Raw genomic sequence first — 6417 nt, 5'->3', positions numbered from 1 at the left:
TGCCTTGATAAGCAAAGTTCAATGCTCTAGCAACGGGAAACGCGGCGGGCCTGATTCTGACCTCCAATCTGTGTAAATCAGCAGTTACCCCGATGAACTCAATGGAGTAATGGGATGTAAACCCACGAACACTGGATCAGAACCAGTGAGAAAGGCATTTATTGCATAAACTGTTTTAGATTGTACCTTTCTTTAAAAGAAAGAAAGAAAGAAAGAAAGAAAGAAAGAAAGAAAGAAAGAAAGAAAGAAAGAAAGAAAGAAAGAAAGAAAGAAAGAAAGAAAGAAAGAAAGAAAGAAAGAAAGAAAGGAAATCTTGCCTTGGAAGAAAGAAGGAAGCCAAGTTCTGCACACCCCACAGCAGTATGTATTATACATGTGAATCATAGAATCATAGAATCATGTGCATTTTTTGTAATGGATTATTTGCAGGTTTCGACGAGTGGTCGCACAGGACACTTAAAAAACATTCTGAATGAATCCTATCTCTGTCGTTGAGGGGGGAAAATGATGTTATATGTGACAAAATCCTCCCCCTGCTCTCATTGAAAACCCTTTAAATTTCGGGGGGTTGAATGGACACTTTCCAAACTCCGCAGTTTGGATCAGAGAGTTATAAATTGCAGGATGGGGGCAATCTTTGGAAACTGCCTATCCAATTTCGCCTTGAAATACAGCCGCCCTCTAAGCAATAAGCAGGCAGGGAAGATATTTTTCGCCACAGATTGATTGAAGCTAATCTTGCGATAACATGTGATGTCTTACTTTCTCTCGCGCGCACACACATAGTGTTATTTTATCTGAGTCTTTTAAAAAGTAAGAGATTAGTAAATCACAGTGGATAATCCACTCAAAGACAGACAATCTTGACAGCTGTTTGCGAGCTCCAAAAACTGGTTTAACAAAACTTCCCAGAGAAGCAAAGCATCGGTTATAAAATAGCCGTGCCTGGGCTTAGACTCCTCTAACTTTTTTTCGCCTCTCAGGTGTCATTTTTAAAAGGTTTCAAACTGTTCCAGACTGTGTCTGAGATATTTTGTTCATATCAACACTGAATAGGGAATTCATACATTTGACATGGAATGCGGAGAGGCATTCTTGGGTGAGACATTCCTACTTGGAGACTAGACCTCTGGCAACCGGAAGAATTTAAAATAGTCTTAAATTAAGACTCAAATAAATAATAAATAAATTGCTCAAATAAATTGGTTAGTCTCTAAGGTGCCAGAAGTCCTCCTTTTCTTTTTGCGAATACAGACTAACACGGCTGCTACTCTGAAACCTGTCCTTGAATTAAGGATAATTAGTAACTGACTCTGATAAATGTATTTAAACCGTGGCTGCGAAATATACACTCCCTGTCGAAGTTTCCCCTCCCCCCCTACAGTGTTTACTTTCTAGGTGTTCCTGTGTCAAAAAAATATCTCCCCCTTTGCTGTCTACATGGGATTTTGCAAACATATACAAAACGTTGTTTCTAATGGTCGGACCTTTCCACACAGCCGTCTCCATCATCAGAACACTTGGGTGCTGGACTCTGGCTCAGTGAGAGTTTTGCCTCCAGGGTCGGGCCTTTGCTGCTAACAAAGTTTTGAGTTACTTTGCAGGCTCACTTTGTGGTTCAAAGTATCATCTCAATCTGGTTTAAGGGTAGCAACATGATAAAGAGAATTAGAGTACCCCTCACGTGCACTCAAGCCACCAGATCTGTTTATAGGTGATGGATAAGTGTTGCAAGTTTTTCATAGAGTATTCAACTGGATGTGTTTTCTGAATGACCCGTAGAAGTCTGTTACTGTTGCAGACATTTTTAGCAGTTAATTTTTCTGAAGGCGTGGGGGGGAGGGAGAGGGAGAAGGTAACTGGATAAGATCCAAAAAAGGGGATAGTATGGGGAAATCTATACCATAGCATTGCTATTGGCCTTACTAGAAGAAGAAGAAGAAGAAGAAGAAGAAGAAGAAGAAGAAGAAGAAGAAGAAGAAGAGAATCATCTCACTTTATAATTTAATTATCCCGTTCAAGTTCACCAAAAAAACCTATAATTTGAAAGAAGTAGGGCCCGATCGATGTTAATAAAAGGGCATCCATTTCAGGAGTAGAAGGCAAGAGGAAGGTAATTTTATTTTAAAAGCAGTCTTCCCCTCCCCTTTTAAACTAAGCATTTGACCACGAAAAACGAAATCTTGGCAAATCTACTGCCCATGTAACATTCAGTGAAGCAGACTGCAGAGTCTAGTCACACGATGGCCATCGCTAAATGTACCTACAATACACAGTGGGCCCAATTCCGATTGCACCCGGGCAGTTAATCACCCACCAATTCCAGAGTCTTTAATTTTAGTTCAAGAATCTCCCTCCCCCCCCCCATGGCTTCATACTTCTGAGAATCGACAGATATTCATGTGATCCGTATTATATTATCTCTCATGCTAGGCTTGCTACTTGATCAAGCACAGGCGATTATATCGTATATGATATGTTGAAACGATTTGTTTTGCGTTGTTTAGGTAACATTTTAAATATCCTCCTTATTTTCTTTGGTGTTTTTAAAGTGAACCCGACAAGTGGATTCTCCCCCCCCCCACGTCCCACCCCTTTCCAACGGTCTGCTGAGCTGCTGTAAAGCCATGGAAAGCCATGGAGAAAGCACAGGGTTTTGAAAATGGTGCCACATGAAGTCAAGTCACATGGTGATCAGAAAAGAGATGCTTACAATGTTGCTTCTGACAAAGGCTTCATTTCCAGCCTAAAATGTTAAGTCCTTAGACCGCTTTCATTGGCAAACTATGATGGTAACTAAAGTATTAAAATATCTTGCCTATACTCGAAATACCTTATTTATTCTTACGATCTATCTATATACCGATCTATCTATCCCCCCATGCACCCTATCTATCTATCTATCTATCTATCTATCTATCTATCTATCTATCTATCTATCTATCTATCTATCTATCTATCTATCTATCATAGCCACTGCTTTCACTAAAGGGGTGTCATCTTTAAACCTAAAGGCCTGTTTAAAAAACAAAACAAAAACCAAACCCACAAATCTTTCTTGCAAAAAGTCACCTTACCTGAGTTTTACACCGAAAACTACAAGGTAACAATTTATTTTATGACCCAAGTTACAGGACACAGTTTCATATCACTCCTTCATTTAACTTTGTCTCTCTTTGTGTGTTTGATTTCCCGCTCAGACGCCTAGGGATTTAGCATGAATTTAAACACTCAAACCTTGCAACGGGAGTTGACTCACGACTTGGTCTGAACCCGCCGGATGGTCAGAACGTCTGGCGTCGAATCCTGCTCTCAGCTGGGTGGATTTTCAGCCTTTCACATGCCACTTCAATCACCCTCAAGGCAGGGAAAAGGAAGAGGAAAATAATAACCAGAGGAACACCTCAACCAGCAACAGTTTCAACACCTCCAGCAGGAAAGTAATCAGATATTTTTTTTTCCTCCTGGCTCAGACGCCATGACTTCTGCAAAAGGTGTCTTTGATCCTTCCCTTTAAGGCCCATGCCATAAAAAAAGAAGTCATAGCTAAAGTCCACTTTAAAGTGAAGAGATTTGAGCCCTCTTTTGCTCGCCCCCGCCCCCTTCTTCGTCTGAGGACCTTCCCTAAGAGTTTTTACGATTCCTCCCTGTGCAGTGTCAAAGCTTCGCCGCACCTAAAGTGGAATGGGCCCTTGTTACTACAGAGCTGCGTACAGAGCAGACAGGCGGCTAAACTTGGCCATATCTAGCTTCTCAATCTCTTCCGCTCTCTAGTTCTGGAAGGCGTGTGGATTTCCTCTATTCCGCCATTAAAAATAAAATAAAATAAAATAAAATAAAAGGTGGATCCGAAAATCAATAGGTACAAAGAATCTCCAGACTGGCTGGTTGCCTACCTCAGTGGCAGGCGGCCAATCCACTACATCACCCTGAAACTATTTAGCAAGCGTCCCGCTGAAATGGGGTCTTTTAAAAGACTCTCCCTCCACCCCCTCTTCCCAAACGCCACTGGCTCTCATATATTATTTGGGCTAATGTGAGGTTGTTCTCTTTCGAGTAGGGGGTGGGATTTGTATAGACAACCGCCTTCCATTGCTAGGAATTTGGAGACAGAATCCCCTGTTGACCAAGGATAGTTGTTCTTGGGATTAGAAATGTCTGACCTTGAAGGTCACAGGTCATGGTCTTGAATAAGGAACAGACTCTTACAGAAGACTACGTTGGGCTGGTGAGGCTTCCAACAAAAAGAACGCCTTTTGTTTGGTACTAGAACCAGACTCCTCCCTCAAGAGTTATGGACCTCTTCAAGGTGATCAAATACCTGCAGATAAAGCAAAATAAACATTTTGACACATTTTCTGGGGGTGTGATGGGGAGAGGGAAAGAGGGCTGGAGCCACAAGATCTTATTATTTATTATTTGTGTTCTAGGAGGGCCTAGTAGCTACAGCTGAGAAGAAGGTCTCATTGGGCTAGGTACAAACACAGAGAAAGAGAGTTCTGCCCACAGAGGTTAGGCCCAGATCCTCAAAGATATTTAGGTGCCTAAATGACATGGATTTCATCCTAAATACACTGCTAGGGGAAAGGAAGCAACATTATCCCCATTTTCTAGAGGGCAAGAAAGATGAAGTGATGCAACCAAGGTCCCACAGGAAGTTTGTGGCAGAGCCAGAAGCAGAGTCCATGCCTCCTAAATCCCAGTCTGATGGCCTCACTACACAAACACCCTTCTTCTCTTCCTATGGGCTATGGGATTATTGTGCTGCCTGGGGCAAATCACATCATCATTCTGTGCCTCAGTTTCCTCACCTGTAAAATGGGGATAATAATACATGCCTCCTTTACAGCATTGTTGTGAAACTTCATTCATGTTTTCAAACAGTGCTAGGTCTGTACATGGAAGTATTACAAGTATCATAAACATTCCCAAGTGGAGAGAGGTGGATGTCACAGATATTCAGTGATAAAAGCCCTATATTAAATAACAAACACAAAACTACTTCAGTCAGCAGTGATGCACCTTTCCATGAGTTCTAATGGTTTAGGAGTTTGGTAAGGGTTACAGACACATGAAACATATAGGACCAAAAATTGTTACCAGTTCATGATTGGTAGGTTGTTTATGTGAAAAGGAGCTGGCAATGCCAGTCCAGTTTGGAGAGGAATTCTTGTGTACAAATCACAGTTAGAATTTACTGTTCCTGTGTTGTCTCAGCAAAGAAGCCAAGGGATTGAGTGGGCCAAGGAAACTGAATTCTCTATAGGCATCCCTTGAGATGGTCCCTCCAAATCAGGAATGGGCTATATTTATTTAATGGCAGAGTCATCTGAATTGTACCAGTTTGAGGACAAAGAGGACTTCACTCTCCAGGATTGTTTAATTAGGCACCATTCACTAAGTCCGGATCCTATAGACTGTTACACATATGCTTAGCGTTACACAGGTGAGGAGTTCTATCAAGTTCAATGGGGCTACTCACATAAGTTGAAGTTACTCTGGTGCTTGAGTGCATGCGGGACCAGGGCCTTAATGTACTCTTTGAAAAACAAGAAATTTTATAATATTATGGTCTGATTTTCAGGAGAGCTGAGCACCGGTGTCTATCACTGAAGTCCATGGGAGCTATAGAATCTCAGCACATTTGAAAATCAAGCCATTTGGTCCCAGTCCTGCAATTAGTTAAGTTGCTGCTTAATTTTATGCAGGCAAGTATTCCCACTGTGTTCAATTGCATTAAAATTAAACACATGCATACATATTTGAAGAACTAGGGGCCTGATGAATTGCATAAAACTGTCTCCCTATATTTCAACACAAGTGTAGGTAGATATTGAGGTATAAATATTGGAGGTAGATATTGTCATATCTTCAGTGGCAGCAGATGCTAACTGGCACTGTGCAGTCACCTTTATTCAAACTGCACACTGGATTATTTGAAGAAGAAATGGTAGGTTTGCTTCTTATTTAGCGAAAAATAATATGCCGCTTTCAGAGAACGAGCATTCAGTACACCTGAAAATTGCAGTAAACCAGAACTGACTTGGCCAGTCTCTCAGATTATGTAAATCAGGGTGGCTCCAGTGACATCACTGGGTTGATCAAGGAGTTTATCAAGACAAGGAGAGGAATGCTAGGGACTATGCTTCCAAAGATCATTCAGAACACTACGGTTGGTTATTTACAATTATCAACTGAGGAAAAATATTTGAAAAAGTTAATTTCACTCTCCTTTCTTTTAAAGGATGTCCTAGTAACTGTGACCTCCAGAGATTAGACGGGTGAAGGCAGACAGTCAGCAACACACACAAATAGAATCATGTCATTCATATACATACTACACGCATACACATAGTCATGAATACACATGCGGAAAGAATTTTGCATGTCTAAAAATGGGATTGGACATCTGTACGA

General features: G+C 41.2%; 1 long non-coding RNA gene across 1 annotated transcript; it reads left to right on the top strand.

Annotated features, from left to right (window-relative positions):
• The first annotated feature begins 212 nt into the window (after positions 1 to 212).
• LOC311513682 lies at positions 213 to 4357 on the top strand. The gene is made up of 2 exons (XR_014709765.1): positions 213 to 360; positions 3201 to 4357. It is a non-coding gene; the product is annotated as an uncharacterized lncRNA (long non-coding RNA).
• The last annotated feature ends 2060 nt before the right edge of the window (positions 4358 to 6417 follow it).

This window comes from Lepidochelys olivacea, assembly GCF_965140295.1.
Source record: "Lepidochelys olivacea isolate rLepOli2 genome assembly, chromosome: 27".
Taxonomy (NCBI): Eukaryota; Metazoa; Chordata; order Testudines; family Cheloniidae; genus Lepidochelys; species Lepidochelys olivacea.
Note: the sequence above shows the minus strand (reverse complement) of the source record. Positions and strands in the feature narration are given on the sequence as shown.